Source organism: Austrofundulus limnaeus, unplaced genomic scaffold (assembly GCF_001266775.1).
Source record: "Austrofundulus limnaeus strain Quisiro unplaced genomic scaffold, Austrofundulus_limnaeus-1.0 Scaffold28, whole genome shotgun sequence".
In the NCBI taxonomy this organism is placed as follows: domain Eukaryota; kingdom Metazoa; phylum Chordata; class Actinopteri; order Cyprinodontiformes; family Rivulidae; genus Austrofundulus; species Austrofundulus limnaeus.
Window position 1 is genome coordinate 72,164 of NW_013952430.1, and position 18,868 is coordinate 91,031.

Sequence of the window (18,868 nt, forward strand, 5' to 3'; positions counted from 1 at the left end):
AGAGGAGAACATGTGAACATGGACCAGTTTTTATGTTCAAGTGTGAATCTGACTGTGTGTGTGTGTTTTCTGTAACCAGGATGTGTGCCATGATCTAATTAGGCCGTAACTTGACTTGACTTGACCTCACTAGTCATGGCATAACCCTGCCTGACCCCAGATCACACACAGAGTCTCTTGTCTGAATGAAACAAACACACTCAAACGGGCAGAGAGAGATACAGAAATAGGATTTACACACAATGACCAACAAACTATAATACTTGTTTGAAACAGAATCACTAGAATCCCTCTTATTCAACCAGGAGTCACTCATCAATTTCCTTCCATAGACTAGACATGTGCACGTTAGCTTAACTGATATTTCTATATTGATATGTGTGGGTGAGAGTGTGAATGATTGTCTCATTTGTCTCTGTGTGGCCCTGTGATGGACTTGTGATCTGTCTGGGCTGTTCTCTTCTCTTTCATAAAGTGACTGCTGGAAATAGCCACCAAATCCCTGCAAACAGGAAAGGAAAAGCAGGTAATAAAAAGGGATGGATGAATGGGAGTCACCCCTGTGGTGAGACATTAAAATCAGTCCAGATGCTGTTTTGTGTTACTCTGCTTTGTCCAAAAACTTGAATAAAGTCCTATCATTACTTGGAGGAGTACATTTTACTTTGCCACCTGAAATGCCAGAGTTTGAGCTTAAAATCATTTTATATAAATGAACGTTCAAATGTTGAAAACAATCTTAAGTGTGACCGTGATTTTGGTTTGACTTAAGTTAAATATTATTGAGGTTTGCATAGTTAATGACATCTTGCACACTGTAGTGTTGCTTTAACAGGTATTGTCAAAGTTTTAAGCAAAAAATGTAACCTGGTAAACTGGCTGAGTTAAAGCCATTTTTATATCTGCTAAGGTCAATTGTCTTTCGTGGCCATTTTGAAAAAGGTTGTTTCAAAAAGTTAACTAGTTGCATCAAGGATGGACTTGGGAGTCCCTTCTTGTTTGCACTGGTGATGGACAGACTAAGAGATGAGGTCATGTAAAAATTCTCATGGACTATGATGTATATTAATGGACAATGGGTATTTTGGTAGAAGGACATTAGAGATGCAGCTGCCAGGAAAAAAGACAAAGAGGAGATACAGTATGTGGATGTGGTTAGAGAGGAGATGGAGATAGTTGTAGGAGACAGAGTGATATGGACTAGGATTATTTGCTGTGGCAATCCCTGAAGAGGGAACAGCCAAAAAATGAAGAAGTTGTCCATGTTCCTCATAACGGAGTGTGGTTTTATTAAATTACATCCATTGTTTTTTTGTTTTTGTTTTTTTTTCTGCTTGGCCTCCAGAGGAGTCGGATGCTTTTTTCTCTCTCTCCCGAACCTCCCTTTTTTTTCCCTGCTTTGCTGCTGGATCAAGCCTTTCTTCTATCTATCATTCGACAACAAAAGAACTATGGATCTGGTCAACTGGTCTCTGAATGCAATTGATGCAATTTTTTCCACTCTGAGATTGGAGCGAGGGGAGGGCAGCTGTCCCAGTGGAACCGTGGCTGCCGGGTGTGTGACCGAGAGCTGGGGGTGGAACCTGATCTGCCTGGCCCCGCTTTCCATTGAAGACGTTGAAGATTTGTTTATATTCGGATTTATGATAATCGGATTCCTGCTGATGGGCTGTGGAGGAATCCTGATTTATCGGAAAATGAAAACGATCCTGACAGCAGATCGGGCCTGTAAAAAGCTGTCTGGGACCTTGGATGGGTTTTCCTGTACTGCAAACGCACAGACTCAAATGATGGGAGATCTAATGGTGCATTCACACCAAACGCCATTTCAGCATCTGGAGCATCAGGTTTACATGCAAAGTCTATGGTGGACGCGCTTCAATCAGCGTCAGGAAGTGCTGCGGCGCCTCAAGCGCGATTAGAGCAGCGCGATTTGAACAATTTGAATGATCTAAGCGTTCGACGTGCTTGATGTGCAAATAGCTGAAGTAGAAAATCTGAACTTTTGCAGCTCGACTCGCTGCGTCAACCAATCAGAGAGACTCCACTGTGTGACGTAGCGACATATTTCCATCATCAACCAATCAGAGAGACTCCACTGTGTGACGTAGCGACATATTTCCCGACGGGACAGTTTACTGAATGATGTCCACTAACCTGAAACAGATGGAGAGGAGCTCTTTAGCTGAAATCGAGTGCCTGCAGTCGGTGTCCTGATAGGAGATATCCTCACCAATGCGTGGCAGCGACTCATCAGACTGGACTCGGGACAAAAATCATCCTGAAAGCGTGCTGTGAGCCTCTCCTGCAGCTCCTGGGTGATGAAACTCAGAATGTCTCTGAATTATCTGGTGAATTAATTATGAATTAATTATCTGATGAGCGTGACATGCTCTTGCGCTCTGTAAATAAAGCAAAGCCACTTCCTCGTCCGACATTAAACAGAGCCCGACAGAGGAGGGAGGGGCGGGGAGGCTCTTCCCGTGCAGCGCTTCAACAGCTGTCCTGTGTCTGACCTCAAAGTGCACAAGCGTCCAACTTGAAGCGTTGGATGCGATTTTGAAGCTGAAATCGCATTCGGTGTGAACGCAGCATTGGTCGCAGATTGGATGTAGTACTGACAAGGATCACAGCCCAGCAGCGTGCCCACCGTGAGGAGTGAGCTACATCTGGGTGAAGTTTGGTACGGGAGAGGCGAGATGGTAAACAAATCTGGAACATTAGCATTTTTCGCAACACAGAGGCTTAAGACTCAAAGCAGTGAAGAAAAGTTGTTGCTTGCCCTAAAACAATTATTTTTATCATTAGATTCCCACAGCTGTGACCTTGGTCGCAGGCAGATAAAAACCTCCCTGGAATGACACGTGAAAGCCTTGACTCCCGCTCCCCCCACCCTACCGTTTTCCATCTGTGTCTGGGATCGGTCTGAAAGCCATGTTGGATGGAGACAGAGAACTGAACTCTGGTGACCTGTGCTTTGACTGATAACAACTGGTTTGGACTCTGGAGGTCTCTGACTGGTTCCGGCACGAAGTCTGCCCTGGATGTCACTGGCTCCCTGCATGCATCCCTCCCCACACCATATGTTTTGATCCCCCCACCCCCCTCCCCTCCTTAGCTGTCTGCACTGTCTGCAGAGTAGTTTTTTGAGCGTATGCTTGTGTGTTTTTCTGTGCAAAACACAGGATCAAAGCTCTTTTTTAACTCATCCTTCCTATGTGTGTGTATTCTAAGCTGCAAAGGTAGCGCATTATGTTGCGAAAGACCCTGGACATTCGTTACCCCATCTTTGTCATGTGTGTGTGTTTCTCCGGACGGGTGTTCTAAACTGCAAATTTCGTTCTGCACTGCATCTTAATGTTTTGTGAATGAAAATAAACGATTCTGATTCTGATGAGAAACTTTACTAACATACAGATACAGCTGACTTCAAAAGCTAATAGCAAAGTTCAAGAACAGATGTTGAGTGTTCAGTTAATGCTCACAATAAATGATAATGTCTCTCAGCTACTGCCTCCACAGATCTATTTGACATCACTGTCTTTAAAATTGACTGAGTTATAGCCATTTTTTGTGTTTGATAAATTTACTTAATTGTGGTGGCCATCTTGAAGGGGAAAATCATGATGACATACTTTTGGTTAGGCTGACGTCACACTACAAGAAAATCGGGCCGATTTTTGCCCGTCCATTTTATCATGATGGCTCTAAAGATAATCATAACAGATATTCCTGCCGTGGGTAGTGAGTTAAGAGTGATCTAGTTGACTCGGAAGGATGTCGGGACCGCTCCGACCTCAAATCAGATATATTCAACATGTTTGATTTTTTTTGGCCCAATATCACAGTGTGTGTAGTGTTCACCCGAACTCTCAGCCCAATGAATGAGACATGTAGCCGATCAGAAAGTGAAGTGACGTGAACATGGAGGGGATTCCAAAAGCTCCCTGTTTCATACAGAAGACAAAAAAACTGTCATGACTCACCAGAAAGTCTGCTGGATGTTAAAAGTCCTATGGAATTGTTTTTCCTCTGGTAAAAAATAGTCCACAGCAAATCAACATTGTTTCTTCCTCATTGCAAATCTTTATTTACTCTGAACTCACATCTCCCTGGAGGTCACATGAGATTTTTCCTCGGACATCTGAAGTCTCGCGTGATCTAATATCCGACAACATCTGACTGTTCATGAATGCAATATCTTTTCGTGTGTGGTGTGTTGCCTCTTGCCGTGTGGCTGTACACCACACACTGTAGGACCAAACCTGGTACATCCAGGATATTTTATCCTCACATGTGGGCTCTATCAGTCTTTGAAAATCGGCTGACTGCTTTAAAATCTTGTAGTGTGACTCAGCCTTTAACGGACGCCACTTTTTGTGTGGCAAAACAACTCACTGGAGACAGTACACTCTATATTGAGTGGTATTCAGTTGTATTCTAAACAGCTGTTGTGCATACATAAACAATAGCAATGAGCTCTTGTTTTAAAAATATGCACAAAAGCAGACAATGGCAACGATATTACTGCTTCACTTTTGATAGCAGGAAATGAAAAAATACATACATTTATTGTCATTATTTTGAGCAAATTAAAGACTTGTTGAAATTGTTGATTTTCACCAATTGTTGTTCTCTTCATGAATCAATTCAGCATTGTAAAGTGCAACTCCTCTCATTACAATGTTATGATCTGTAGTTTTATGGTTGTTGCTTGCTGTTTTGTTTTATTGTTATTGCATTCTTATTTTTTGTTTCCTTGTTCTTTTATTGTTTGAAATTCTTTGTGTTTAGTTTTTGTTTTCCAGTGCCTCCCTGTGGTTTCAGCCAGTTTCCCTCTGTTAACCATTCTCACCTGTCTCCTATGTTTATTAGTCACAGCTGTCTCCACTTGTAATAAATCCTTCCAGCCTATATAAACTTCTGGTTCCCACCTTCTCATCAGTCATACTGTTTGTTACCTGCCCGTCTTCCTGTGTTCTCCTTTGCCTGTCCCCAGTGTTCTCCTCATCTCGGTCATCTTTGTATTTTGTTTACTGCCTCAACAGCTGTTTTATTTTTAGATATTAAACTTCTTAATTCAGTCCTTGGTGTTCCAGTCTGCATTCTTGGGTCCTGCTCACCACATCCTGACATGTGGGTCTGTTTATAATTTTTGCAATTTTGTACAACAGGGACTGATAGAAAGAAAATCTGCCTTGTAGTACCGTCATATGATGGAATCAAATCAAAACCACAGAAAAGTGGATTAGCGGTTTTCTAGTTCTGTTCTTTTAGTCGTATCTTACAGGTAAGAACGCACATCTGTACTTTTGTGAACTCAGCTTTGTGTGTGTGTGCATGTTTTGTGCTCGGAGGGCAGCGGATGTGAGGGACACAGCTGTTTAAATTCACCACTGGGACAGAGAATAACCCCAGGTCTGCGTGGCCTCCTCACACAAAGCACATAGAGAAAGCGCTGTGTGTAGACGGGCCTTCGGGTCAGAACTCACTGGCCTCAAATTACATTTCACAACATGACAGAAACAGAAGTAAAGTGGAATTATTTCATTTTTGATTTGACCAGAGTGTTGAGATGCCCAGTGGCACTACAACACTCTCCTCTGTTTTCTTTTCATCCTGCACACACAGCTCCCCCTCCACAAACACCACCCCACACACACAGGCTAAAAGAGAAAAAAATATTTTTTAAAGATTTTGAGCCATTTAAATATTATGGTGCTTAAAACAAACAAACAAAAAAACATACTGTACAAATTTAGTGTGGGTAAAATAAAGATTTTGTTTTATTAAAATGCATGCTGAATATTCACATAAATACATTTTTGCAGAGCAGGTGAATGACTTTTTCTCCACAGTTTACTGTTTTTTTTATTAGGTAGCGTCACATAAACATGTCATAATTGAAAAGAAAAATAAAGCACACACACCAAAACACTCATGCGGTATATGGTGACATTTTATGCATCAAGCCGGACTGCATAAAATACAGGCTAATTTTTTGTCTTAAGGTGAGCTTGTTTCTTTAAGGATGGTAGCATTTGAATCCTGCAGCCGGTAATAACAACTTCACTTTGTTTGGTTTTAAGTAAGTAGTGATTGAGATTTTTTACAAGTTGAGTTGATTATTTTTAGGAATACAATAATTGGTCGGAAACATTCCTGTTGAAACTTAGAAACATTGGATTCCTTGAGCAACTAAGTACCATTCAAAGAGGTTATTTTTGATAGAAGATACTGTATATACATGTGGTAAGCGTGAACCAGCACTTTTAGCTAAACCAAAGTCAACCTGAACAGAACCTGATAGAAGCTGAGACTAATCCTAGAACATATGAACACTAACTGTAAACCTTTCAGGAAATAATCATTGAATTTATCTCTATAACTGATTAACATTTAGAGCCAAGCTAATTTTAGATGGCTTTCACAGCCAGCTGACCTTACAAAATGTCTAGCTGGCATAACCCTGCCAAAAATCTCTAGCTGAGAGACATTAAAAAGATAGACGTCAGTGTTACTTAACAAGACAGTTCATGTGAAAAAAAATGTTAATGTTCATTATCTGATTCATTATCAGAGTTATGTTACTGAGCTGTTCATCATCTGTTAATTATTACATTGTTATACAGCATGGCTTATCAACTGGTGGCCCGTGGGCCGAATGTGGTGAGTGACCAAAGTTCGGCCCGCCAATTGGTTCATTCATCTTTTAAGCCCAAACCCCCGGGTTTCAACTTTAGTTACTATAAGTTCTTTTATTTAGACATAGACATGTTTGGTATCTACAGAAATATCAGAATCTTGGCTAGAAGCTGGTAAAGACATTTCTATGCACACTCAAGACTGTTAAAATTGCAATCAGTTGAATATAAAACTTTGAAAGTGAAAATAAATTTGGTTTTAAATTTTGGCAAGTCAGAAATGTCAAAATAATATTTGTGTCAAATAGTATAAATAATGTGTTCTTTTTGTTTTTGATATTGTTTAATTATCACTACTTTATAGTGTTCTGTATGTTTTCATGATTAAATGCAGTAAAATAAATCATTTCAAAGATAACAGATCTTTGTAATACTTGGTTTATTTACATAATAACTTTAATTGCTGGATGTTTGGCCCCCAGAGCAATTTAGTTGAATAGCCCTGTTGTATATAGTCGTGGATTTCCACAGACAAGTTACAGTAAGCGTAGCTCACAATATAGTATGTAAAGACATTTAAGAGTTTACATAGCTGATACATTTAATCATTTCTGCCAGTAGTTATGTATGAATAAATTATTATGTGTCTCATACTCTTTATTTTTTAGTGAACAAACTCAGCTTAGCGCAAAAAGCATGGAAATTAGTGTTTGGTATTTTATTTCTTTGATGTAACGATGCTTCTTGCCAACAAATCTTACAGGGCACCTGATTGGCAGCACCTGGGGGTCCCATGAACTCAAAATTTGTCAATAGTGACAGCAAAACTGTTTGGCAATGACAGAGAAGATTTAGCAAATGTTTCATGTGCGTAACCCATTTGCTTAGCCTTACTGCTTATACAACAAATGCATATTCCTTACAAATGTGCAGTGCTGGCTCTAGCCACCTTGGTGCCCTAGGTGAGTTGAAGTGCACCCCCCCACCCCGAACTATGTCCCACCCACCCCAATTTGAACCCCTAAAAACAAGTTTGACAGTGTAAGGTACCATGGAAAACTTAGATTTATTTGCTCCCCGCCCCCAGGTGCGAGTTGTATGGATTTTTTGCAAAATTTACGGATTTTTGAGGCTTTTTATACAGGTAAATGTTCAAAGAGGTTGACATGTACGGGACAACAAAATACAGACTTATTGTTATTGAGTTTGTCAACACGAACCGCAACTTGAGAGGCACTACTAGCCCCTCCCCCGTCAGAGTGTCGGAGCACGACGAGTCAGTGCAACATCAATCAAATGAGAGAGAAGGTGGGGTTGATTGCCGCATGGGGGGAGAAAATGTTTTATAGGTAGAGTAGTTTATTTTTCCTGTAATATTTCATTATAGTTTTTTAAGACAAAGGTACTTGAAAGGTGTGCTAAGCAGAGTTACAACAAGGGATTACAAATAATAACCTTTTTCTTCTGCAGTTCGGCACCCCCTCCAGCAGATGGCGATCTAGGCGACTGCCTAGTTCGCCTATGCCAAAAGCCGGCTCTGCAAATGTGACACTATTTAAACGGGAATTTAACAGACTTTCCAGCGGTATAACATTTATTACCAAGAAGCATTGTTACATCAAAAAAATTCTCTAGCAAATTTAATTCCACAATAAATAATTTAGTTGAATCTTACGTGAAATAAAATACATAAAAAATCCAACCTTTCAATATATTTTGAAAGCTTCTTGTTGTTTTTTAGCCATTTTGAGATTTGACTTGGTTAACTTTTACCACAGTTTTCTCCTGGTTTATGGATTCAAATATATTTTTACACCATCTGTGCCCGTTGGTTATTCCTAATTGCACTGTATGTTTGGGTATGTGTGTATTTCTGAGCATATATTTCAGATTTTACCAACCTTATGCATGGTAGTGGATAAAGGGAGTCATCAGCAATGCTTGGCTGAAGCACTTCCCTATGTGGTTTTATACCGTGATGCCAACATAAATGGCAACGGAGGAGTCTAAATGTCACTCATGCACACAGAGTTGTGAAGAATGAGACCTAATACAGGATCATGTGCCTCCTGGCACAGACTTTCAAGCCAGACTGGAATGCGGTCTTGGTTAAGAGAGGAGGCACTGGTGGGGCTGACACACCACCAGACGTGACATAGTGTGCTCTGTTCTCTCCTTTACTGTCTGTTGGAGCTGTGCAATCATCTGTGAACACAGACTGCTTAATAATAAACATTAGTGAGTTACATGTTGAGTAAAAATATATCTATAAAAGGAAAACTACTTTTAAAAATCATCAGAAAAAGCACTTGTAAAGAAGACAGTAGTGGATTTTATCATCCCTCAGATTTTTATTGAATTGTGTATAATCCTATTACTCCATAAGAAGCAAACAACACAGTATGTCTGATTAATACATTTAAAATGTTATTTTTAACAAATGTAATTTTTACTAAACTCAAAAGGATCATTAAAATTTGTATCTTGTTTTTGAATCCAAACATACACAACAAAATCTTAAGTGTTCAGTTTTTTAGTGGTTCCTAGGACACCTCTATTTCTGGACATCATGTTTATGATCCCCGCACGCGATGCGTAAGCGGGAGTCATAATGTTTTCGTACAGTTTTTTTTTCAATGATTTTTGGTCAACCATAGCACAAAATTGGCTGCACCAATCAACATGAAATCTGGCAGGACTGTAGATGAGTCCGACCTACACTGCGCCAGCCAACGGTTTTATGATAGACCCCATATTTGAGGAGGGGGCTCCTTTCAAATTGGGGGTGTCTGAACATGCAAAAATGCTTATAACTCAAAAACTGTTAAACATAGAAGCTTCAGATTTCTTTTGTTGTTTAGCTCTCATGAAGCTGTATCCATCAGGCCCACCATCAGTGCCCCCCCAACCCTGGACCCCCAATTTATCTGAAAAAGGTGTGTCTGGACATGCAAAAATGCTTATAACTCAGAAACTGTTCAACATAGGAGCTTCAGATTTCTTTTGTTGTTTAGCTCTGATGAGGGGCTATCCATCAGGCCCACCAATCAGTGCCCCCAGCCCGGACACCCAATTTATCTGAAAAAGGGGTATGGTTATAGCTCAAAAACTATTAAAAACAGGAGCATCAGATTTCTTTTGTTGTTTAGCTCTGATGAAGCTCTATTCATCAGGCCCAACAATCAGTGCCCCCACCCCCTGGACCCCCAATTTATCTGAAAAAGGGGTCTCTGGACATACAAAAATGGTTATAGCTCAAAAACTGTTAAACATAGGAGCTTCAGATTTCTTTTGTTGTTTAGCTCTGATGAGGGGCTATCCAACACCCCCCCACCCCCCAAAATAAAAAGACACCCCCCCAAACCACTACAATTTTGGGATGCACCTAGCATGACATTTATTAGGAATAAAGACTTCTGAGTTCTGGTGCATTTGTGTGTCTGGGGGTCATTCTGAAGATACCACCTCCTTTAGTAAATTAATTATATCAGAAAGATCCAGCATTTGGCATATGGGACCATTACTCTCTGACACATGCACCAGTTCATCCAAGGTTTTTCTGCCCTGTACCCAAAACCTGCCTGATGGACCATCTATGGACATTAAAAATAAACAGTATTTCTCAGTCACGCTTTATGTCCAGTGCTTCTTACAAAACATTTCGTATAGCAATCTATATTAAACTAGCTGTATAACTGATGAGAACAGAAGTTGGTAATTTTGAGTTCAATATTTTTGCTTTCAAAAACATTTATTTCTAGCTCTTATATACTGTGTCAACCCGCTGACCTGGAAAACAACCATTGCTCTACATTTGTATGTTAACCATGTCTAGATGTATTAGATGCAGCTTAAATTAGTTTTTTTTCTACAAGACTTGTAAGGAAAAAAACTGTCTTTGGCTAAAGCAGAGGTTGCATTTCTTTTGGATTTGTCCATCCCATTTTAGTGCCTACTGTTAGTTGCAGTTTGTTAGATGAATAAAAGAAAAAAAATGGAGTAGTTTGAGCTAAGTGTAAAGCAGCTGGGATGGTAGTCAACTCCTCTACAGCGCCCACTATGCTCCATCCGAACTGCCGAAATTGAATAGGATTGTCGACATTTCATGATGAAGATTGTAACACTTTGTTTGCAGCTTCAACCCTCCAGCTCCATTGCCAGCCAAACTTTTCACCCCAATCCACATAAGAACTTATCTGTGCAGTGGCGACATGTTTTCTCAGAAGCTATGAAAGGTACGTGACACGTACGTACGTGTCAAGTTGTATGGATTGTCTGTAATTTACACAAATTTTCAATCATTTTGCAGGTATACAGATGTATATTGAGGCTGATTATACAGGTAAACATCTGGAGGGGTTGACATGTATTGCAAATGTCAAACAACCGTGTGACCTTGAGCTGTCTGGTTGGCTAACGATCAACCACGTTGAGCGCTTAAGTCTAAGGCCATGATCTTCAACAGGAAAAAGGAGGAATGAGAAGAAGGTCTCTGCAGTAAATAGGTGGGTGTTTCTTGTGTGTGGCCGTAGTTTGAGTAAGCTGTAATTGGTTGAATTGAGGTGTGGGCGTTTTTTTGTGTAAACTGTGACTGGTCGGTTGGACTTGTGAGAGAAGTAATGGTAACTCAAAAGTTATTTTTTTCCATTACAATGGTAATGGTAAAAATATTGTGAATATGTTTGTCCTGGAAAAACTAAAATTATCCTTTAATGTACATTTCTTCACAGGCCAAGAGTCAGTGTCCTCTTTGGCTTACCTTAAAATTTCCTCATGTATTATGATTTTACTTTTTATCTTCTGTTTTCTCTCGGACAAAGTGTTTTAAGATCAGGACAACATATGTTTAGAAGTAATCGTTCTTGTTGCTGTTTATCAAACATCATTCTCTCCTTGGCCCAGTTTTGGCACCAAGAGAGATGTTTATTGTGTTTCTGGATAACATGCTGTATAAATGCGTATATTTGAAACTGCCTCAGCGGACACATTTTGTACCACTGCCCTGTGTGACATGATGTGTGTCTTGAAATTGCAATAAATCCTGTTGACCATTTCAGCAAAAACAGAGGAGTGACAGTGTTAAACTTTTGGGTGTTGATTTAATACCCTCTAGTGTTATTTTAACACTTTCTGAGTAAACTGACACCCAGTGTTGGTGTTAATTCACATGGTTGGTTTCCTCAGTGCTGTTTCAACACTGGAGAGTTTTAAATAAGCTCCGCCCACAGTTAAGTCTTATATAACACTTAACAGTGTTGTTATATAACACCATGCTGTGTTGAAAGGAAAAGCCCCGCCCTCTTCCACCTCATGTCAGACAGACCAGTATTTACCCAGCATTCCTTGCTGAGAAATCTTGCAGAAATGATGTTTTTGCATGTTTATGACTATTAAAGAAGTTTAGGAGAGTAAAAATTAGTTGTTCTGGTTAGTTTTCTAGTTCACTTTTATCAAGTTGTTCAACTTTAAGTTTATGTTATTGGCCAAAATTCGACTCCATAAGGGAGAGGTACTGTATATGTCCTGGTGTGTGAAGGTCGACTCATTACACTTTTCTACTAGCTACAACAGTGTCAATGCAACACTACAAAGAGTTTGATATTAAGTCTTATTGTTAAATTTACACTCTCAAATATGTGGTGTATTGACACCTTGTGGTGTCGGTTAACATTTCTAACATCACAATTTTCTTTGTTAATAATAATAATAATAATACATTGGTGTTACTTTAACACTGCTGAAATGTTAATATGACACCCAGTATTGTTGAATATTCAACATTGGCTGGTGTTACTTTTAACACTATATTTAAACACTAAAACTATTTTTATGTTAATGTGACACCCAGTGTTGTTGAATATTAAACACTGTTTGGTGTTAAATTAACAAAAAAACAGGTGCTAAAATTTAACACTTTCACAAATGTTATTTAAACACCAGCAAGTGTGGACACATATAGACACTTTGTTGGTGTTGAAATTAACACTGTGGGTGTTAAATTAACACTGTGGGTGTTAAATTAACACTGGCATTTTTGCTGTGCACAGAGTACTTTTTATTCTTAGATCTCGTGTTTCTGTTTAGGTAAAATAAATATTTCCACAACAATGTTAACATAGTTTTTAAAAGTTTAAAACAGAACAATATATCATATATAAAATATTGTGAACATATAAAAAAAATTGACTTCTAATTTTGTGCAGCTAACATTTCCTAGAGAAATTATCACTAATATGAATATTCATGTTAAAAATAGTGATCTTTTTCAAGACAGATTAGAGCAGTTTTGACTGAGACAAATTGTTACACATCCCTCCAAATGTATGGCGTTCAAATCTCGTGCAGCTAGCCCATTCTTGTCTTGAGTTATGACTAAAATAATCATAAAATTATCTGTTACATGTGTCCCCAGCTGCCTTTTCCCAAACTACCCCCACACCTCAATCTGTCCAATCACAGTTTACCCAAAATACACCCACAACTCAATCCAACTTGGTTTACACAAACCACACCCACAACTCAATCTGACCAATCATGGCTAACCGAACTACACCAGTACCTCAATCCATCTAATTATGGTTTATCCAAACCAAGCCCACACCTTAATCTGACCAATCAAGGTTTTCCCAAACCATGCACACACCTTAATCTGACCAATCAAGGTTTATCCAAACTACACCCCACCTCAATCTGACCAATTGCAGTTAATCCAAACTATGACCACACCCAAGAAACTCCCACTTATTGACTGTTACCCCTACTCGGGTGGTACACGCACACCAAAATGAAAGTATTTTCTTAAGCAGTTGAGTCTGGAACTTCTATTCACAAGTGATGCAGGATAGACCAAAAAATAGAAAAAAAGATGGGGGCTTGGTCAGAAGCTATTAGGGTATTCCACTGGTCTGTCACAGTAGAGGAAAAGCTTAACTGAAAGGCAATGCTTTCAGTTATGGTCTAACCTATACCTTGGTTATTATGACACAAAGCAAAAGATCCCGAATATACAAGTGGTTGAAATGAAATTCCTAAGTAGAGTGGTTGAGGCAGCCTTAATGGAAGTGGGAGGAACCTGAAGTAAAACCACTGCCCAGCCTCATAGAACAAAGTCACGTGAGGTGGTTCAAGTATCTGGTTAGAATCTCTCCAAGTTTCCTGTTTTTGCAGGCACTTTAAAGAGGAGAATCAAAATTAAAACTGTAAGGACTGTGTCCTTTCTGTTCTGAGGATTTTTGGAATCTTTAAGGGGATGGCTTTACAATTATTCATCCTCCTCTCATTCTTAAAGCAAATAAAGAAACAAGACTTTCCTTGCAAGTACAGTCATTGTGTGTAATTTTGTCATGTAAGGGTCATATTTACAATGTGTTCTGTTGTAAAACAAGTGTGTCCCAATGAAGAATGAAAGCTTATCATGACCCCTGCACGGGAAGCATAAGCGAGAGTCACATTGTTTTTGTAGTTTTTTTTTTTTTTTTCAGTGATTTTTGGTCAATCGTAGCACAAAAACGGCTGCACCAACCAACATGAAATTTGGCAGGACTGTAGATGAATCTGACCTACACAGCGCCAACCAATGGTTTTATGATAGATCCCATATTTGAGGAGGGGGCTCCATCCAAAGAGGGGGTGTCTGGACATGCAAAAATGCTTATAACTCAGAAACTGTTCAACATATGAGCTTCAGATTTATTTTGTTGTTTAGCTCTGATGAAGCTCTATCCATCAGGCCCATATATCAGTGCCCCCACCCGGACCCCCAATTTATCTGAAAAAGTGGTATCTGGACATACAAAAATCGTTATAGCTCAAAAACTATTAAACATAGGAGCTTCAGATTCTCGTTGGCTGTTTAGCTTTGATGAGGGGCTAACCATCGGGTCAACCAACCAATGCCCCCCCCCCCAAAAAAAGACCCCCACCCAAGCCACTACAATTTTGGGATGCACCTAGTAGGATGACATTTATTAGGAATAAAGACTTCTGAGTTCTGGTGCATTTGTGCATGTGGGGGTCATTATGTTACTGCTATGCGGTATCTAGTTTAATTGGTATTTAAACTTACTATGGCTAATTCAAGGACAAGTCAGTGATCATATGTTTCATACACCTATGGAAGATGTTTCAAAATAAGTTACAACATTGTATTAATTTAAACTGTTGGCTGAGCTCAATGGTATTACAATCACAGTAAAACCAGCAGATGCATTTATGAAACCTTTTGCATAGCACTTGATGGGACTGGTGTCCGAGGTCTTGAAATGCATGTTTTATTAGGGAACTATAGCAAAACATGTCAATTTCTCTTACACTGGCCTGCATTCCAGATTATATTTGCTTTAACAGCCCAGTATGAGTTGTTTGTTTTGTTTAGTCTTATCTTTGGAGCCTGAAGCGATGTCTGTCACTCTGGACAAACATTCAAACCTCTTAAAATGCTGCCATATGTGAAATGCCCTTGTTGAAAGAAAGAAAAGTTAAATATTTGGCCACTGGGGTTTGGGGGCACAATATTTCAGCAACCAGAGCAGGAAAACAGGAACTAACATGTTCTGACACCAAAGGAAGCATTTGTTTAGAAGTCACACTGGTAAAGTAAAGGGATTGGGACTCTGGGGAGGCATTAATGCCATCGCCTTCAAATTTCACCTCTCGCCTGACTGGCCATGAGGATCACTGCCTAACAGTGACAGCTGAGCTGAATCTAAGCCAACAGTATAAATATTTCCATATGAAAGGGAGTAACAGGCATTATGAAAACAGCTTATTATTTTATGCAATATGTATACATGTGTGTATGTGTGTAATCTCTATATATGAGTGTTTGAATTTTTACCTGAAACCGAATTTATGGAGGAAAAGAAAACCAGTTCTGTTTATCAATATTTTTGTTGCTATAAGTGGTCGGCAGCTGCCAGTCTGGGTAAGCATCAGAACTTTGGTGGAGACTTCTTGATCACAAATTTCTGAGAAGTTCATCTAAGTGTTAATAAGACAAACAGTGTTAATGATTAACAGGAGGCAGGAGGGGCCACTGAAATGAGGATGGGTGTCATATTAATCATCAGACTACAAGTGTAGTTTTCATCTTCACACACATGTGCACTGTGTGTGCCTGAAAGTGTGTGTTTGTGTGTGTGTTTCTGTGTGCATGGACTGTGTCATTCTAGTTGACTGGCAGGTGATAGCACAAAGTCTCAGCCTGCAAGTCACACTGTTAAAACCATCATTTTATGTCACATGAGTGTTGAAATAATATTTTCTGAGATATTTCTGTGAAAAATGAGTCACACATAAAACTGAGGGATATTGTAATGTAGAGCAAAATGTTATGAAGTCATTTCATGTTCATTTCATGTCAATATTACTTTACTTTCAGAAACTCAAAATTAAAATTGGGCTCCATGTCTAGTTTTTACAACAGCAAATTAGGACAACTCAGAAGAAAAGAACAACACAGTTTATTTTGTTTGCTTGGGAAATTGGAGAATAGAGTTGAAATGTTGAAATACCGTTTACAAAATAAGTTAAAGAGAATAAAGTTATTTTAAGATTAACTGAAATCAAAACCATCATTGGCCGAAGACTTACAAAAGTCATTTTAAGTAATTTTTTACTTATGTATACTGTTACAGAATAGATTTTAATTTGTTAAACTTTTTATTATTATTACTGATTAACACATACATCATAAATGTATCCAATATCTAAATAACTTTTCTAAAAACCTTGAGTTTTAGACTTCCAATAACTCAACTTCATTACAGATTCACCATAAAACAATACAAACTAAAAAAAATCCTGAAGAAATTTTGATGGCACCTTCCACTTGGTGCATAATGGCCCAAAACTATAGATTATTCACTTGTACATTCATCTAATGACAGTTTTTTGAATGTTTCAAATCTGTCAAATGGTTTATTTTGGTAACAAACAGACCGGGTTGACACCAGCAGTTAATACCAGAGTTTTTTGGGGGAAAAAAAAACTCCAAAACGTTTTCCCACTTCTGTGACATTACTAATAATTAAGAATTTAGCATCATATCTGTAAAATTACTTGCATGGGTTATGATAAATGTTTGGGCCTATAAGCTGTGGAACAAGGTTTGTGCAAAATAATATTGTGTTCAATTAAAGGTATCATATCATGCTTTTAAATCTGTCTTTTTCACGTCTAAATCATTCACTTATGGTCTATTTAAAATAAAACTGCAATGCTTTGGTCTTAATTCCTRGTTMTTGTTGCTCCACAGACTCCTTGCTTTCCTTGCTTTACTCCTGTTCTGAGTTGCACCTCAGAGCAAGCTGTTTTGGTGCGGTCTCTTTAAATACAAGTGAGATATTTCACACCCCATTTGTCCATACAGAGTACTTACTGTGTTAGAAATTAAACATTATATAATGACTCTAAAACTACATTTCTTTTATTCAGAACAAGGTGTCTCTCCTTCCCTCTGACTGGATAATATTTTGAAATAAATTTAAATAACACGTAAGATTTTCTTTTAACTTGTATAAATGTACAGTATTAAATTTTACTTGAAATGTAAACTGTAACACATTCAGCAGTGAACAGTAACAGAGTACATTTAACTGAGTAGTGTACTTATGTACATTTTTTGTGTATCTTTACTTTACTTGAGTAATTATTTTTTGGGGTACTTACTGTATGACTTTCACTCCACTACATTTCAAAGACAAATACTGTACTTTTGACTCCACTACATTCTAGGAAGTTTTTAGTTACTTGTTACTTTTGGTTCAGCATAGCTTTGTAATCAGCTGTTGCTGTTTTTCTTTTTTGAAATGCAATTGGCCAAACTATGTTCCTCAAAAGGGGAACCAGTCACAGTCGTAGCTCACACTTGGGGTAGATTTGAAATGACATCATCTTCATTAACAGTCACAAGCTGAGCCTGAGCTCCACCTTCATTTCAAACAGAACCCAGCAATGGAGACGATTGAAGAAAATAGAGAAACCAGTGCACCCATGACCATATCTCAGCTGGATGTTTGAGATTTTAGGACTGAAAAATAGTTTGTATCATTTTAAACCTCTTCTGGGTTCACCACGGATAAACTACATTTCTGCATTTAAGAACTCACCACTCACTTTATTGCATTTTTATGATGACGTCTTTACAGGTGGTGTAGAATTTTTAGCAGAGTGGTTCTATGTGTCGATACATCAGGTGGTTTCTGAGAGTTACAAGGTTCTGTAAAATCACTCTGAAAACAATACAGCAATGTACGAGACATTTTTATTAGTACTTTTGAATACTTAATTTTCAAAAGTAAGTACTTCAGTACTTGAGTAGATTTTTGATGGAGTAATATTTACTTGTAGTTAAGAAGATTTGACCATGAGTATCAATATTTTTACTCATATACTAGAGGTGAGTACTTTGTCCACCACTGAGCACATTCAATGGAATACTGATACCAGTAAGTCAGCATGGATACTTGTAATGGTTTTGGTTTTGAGTGTTGAAGCATTTAGAACAGTATCTGTGTCGGGACAACACTTTTAAAAAATGTTAAAGAGTTAATGGCAATTTCTCTGTCTCTTCTAATATTGTTTATGCTGTTAATGAGTTCAGACCATTTCAAGTAGAATTACCAAGAAATAATCGAGAATTTTTTAAAAATAGGACACTATTTTGGCAAAAGGTATTTTTATTAATAACACCAATTTTTTGAATAGTATTTAAAAATTTATAAAGAATAAGAGAAGTGTTGTTTTTTAACTAAAATACATTAATTTGTCTACAGTAGTTTGGATTGTGGAATCAAACGCTGCTCTGATCTTTTTAAATGGTAGTTCTTTGAAAATGCTCAAGTTTGTCTTGGCTTTGTTTGTCTTTGTCAAAACCAAACCAGAAAATGTTATGAATTGAATTTTATTAAACTTCTACATTTTAAACTCAGAATAAGATAATTTGGATTCCTTTTCTCTTTGCTTTGATTTTCATAACTATACTGTTTTTTTACTCATTTTAAATGGTTTACATGCTTCACACTTCTTTTAGAACAACTTCATACATGTTTTTATTTTTTAAAACAAGACACACAAAGGTAAATCTGAATGCATCTGTGCATACATCCACATCCTTCTCTTTAAATCTGTTCATCATTTATTGAAGATAAATGTCCTGATTCATTGTGTGTGTGTGTGTGTGTGTGTGTGTGTGTGTGTGTGTGTGTGTGTGTGTGTGTGTGTGT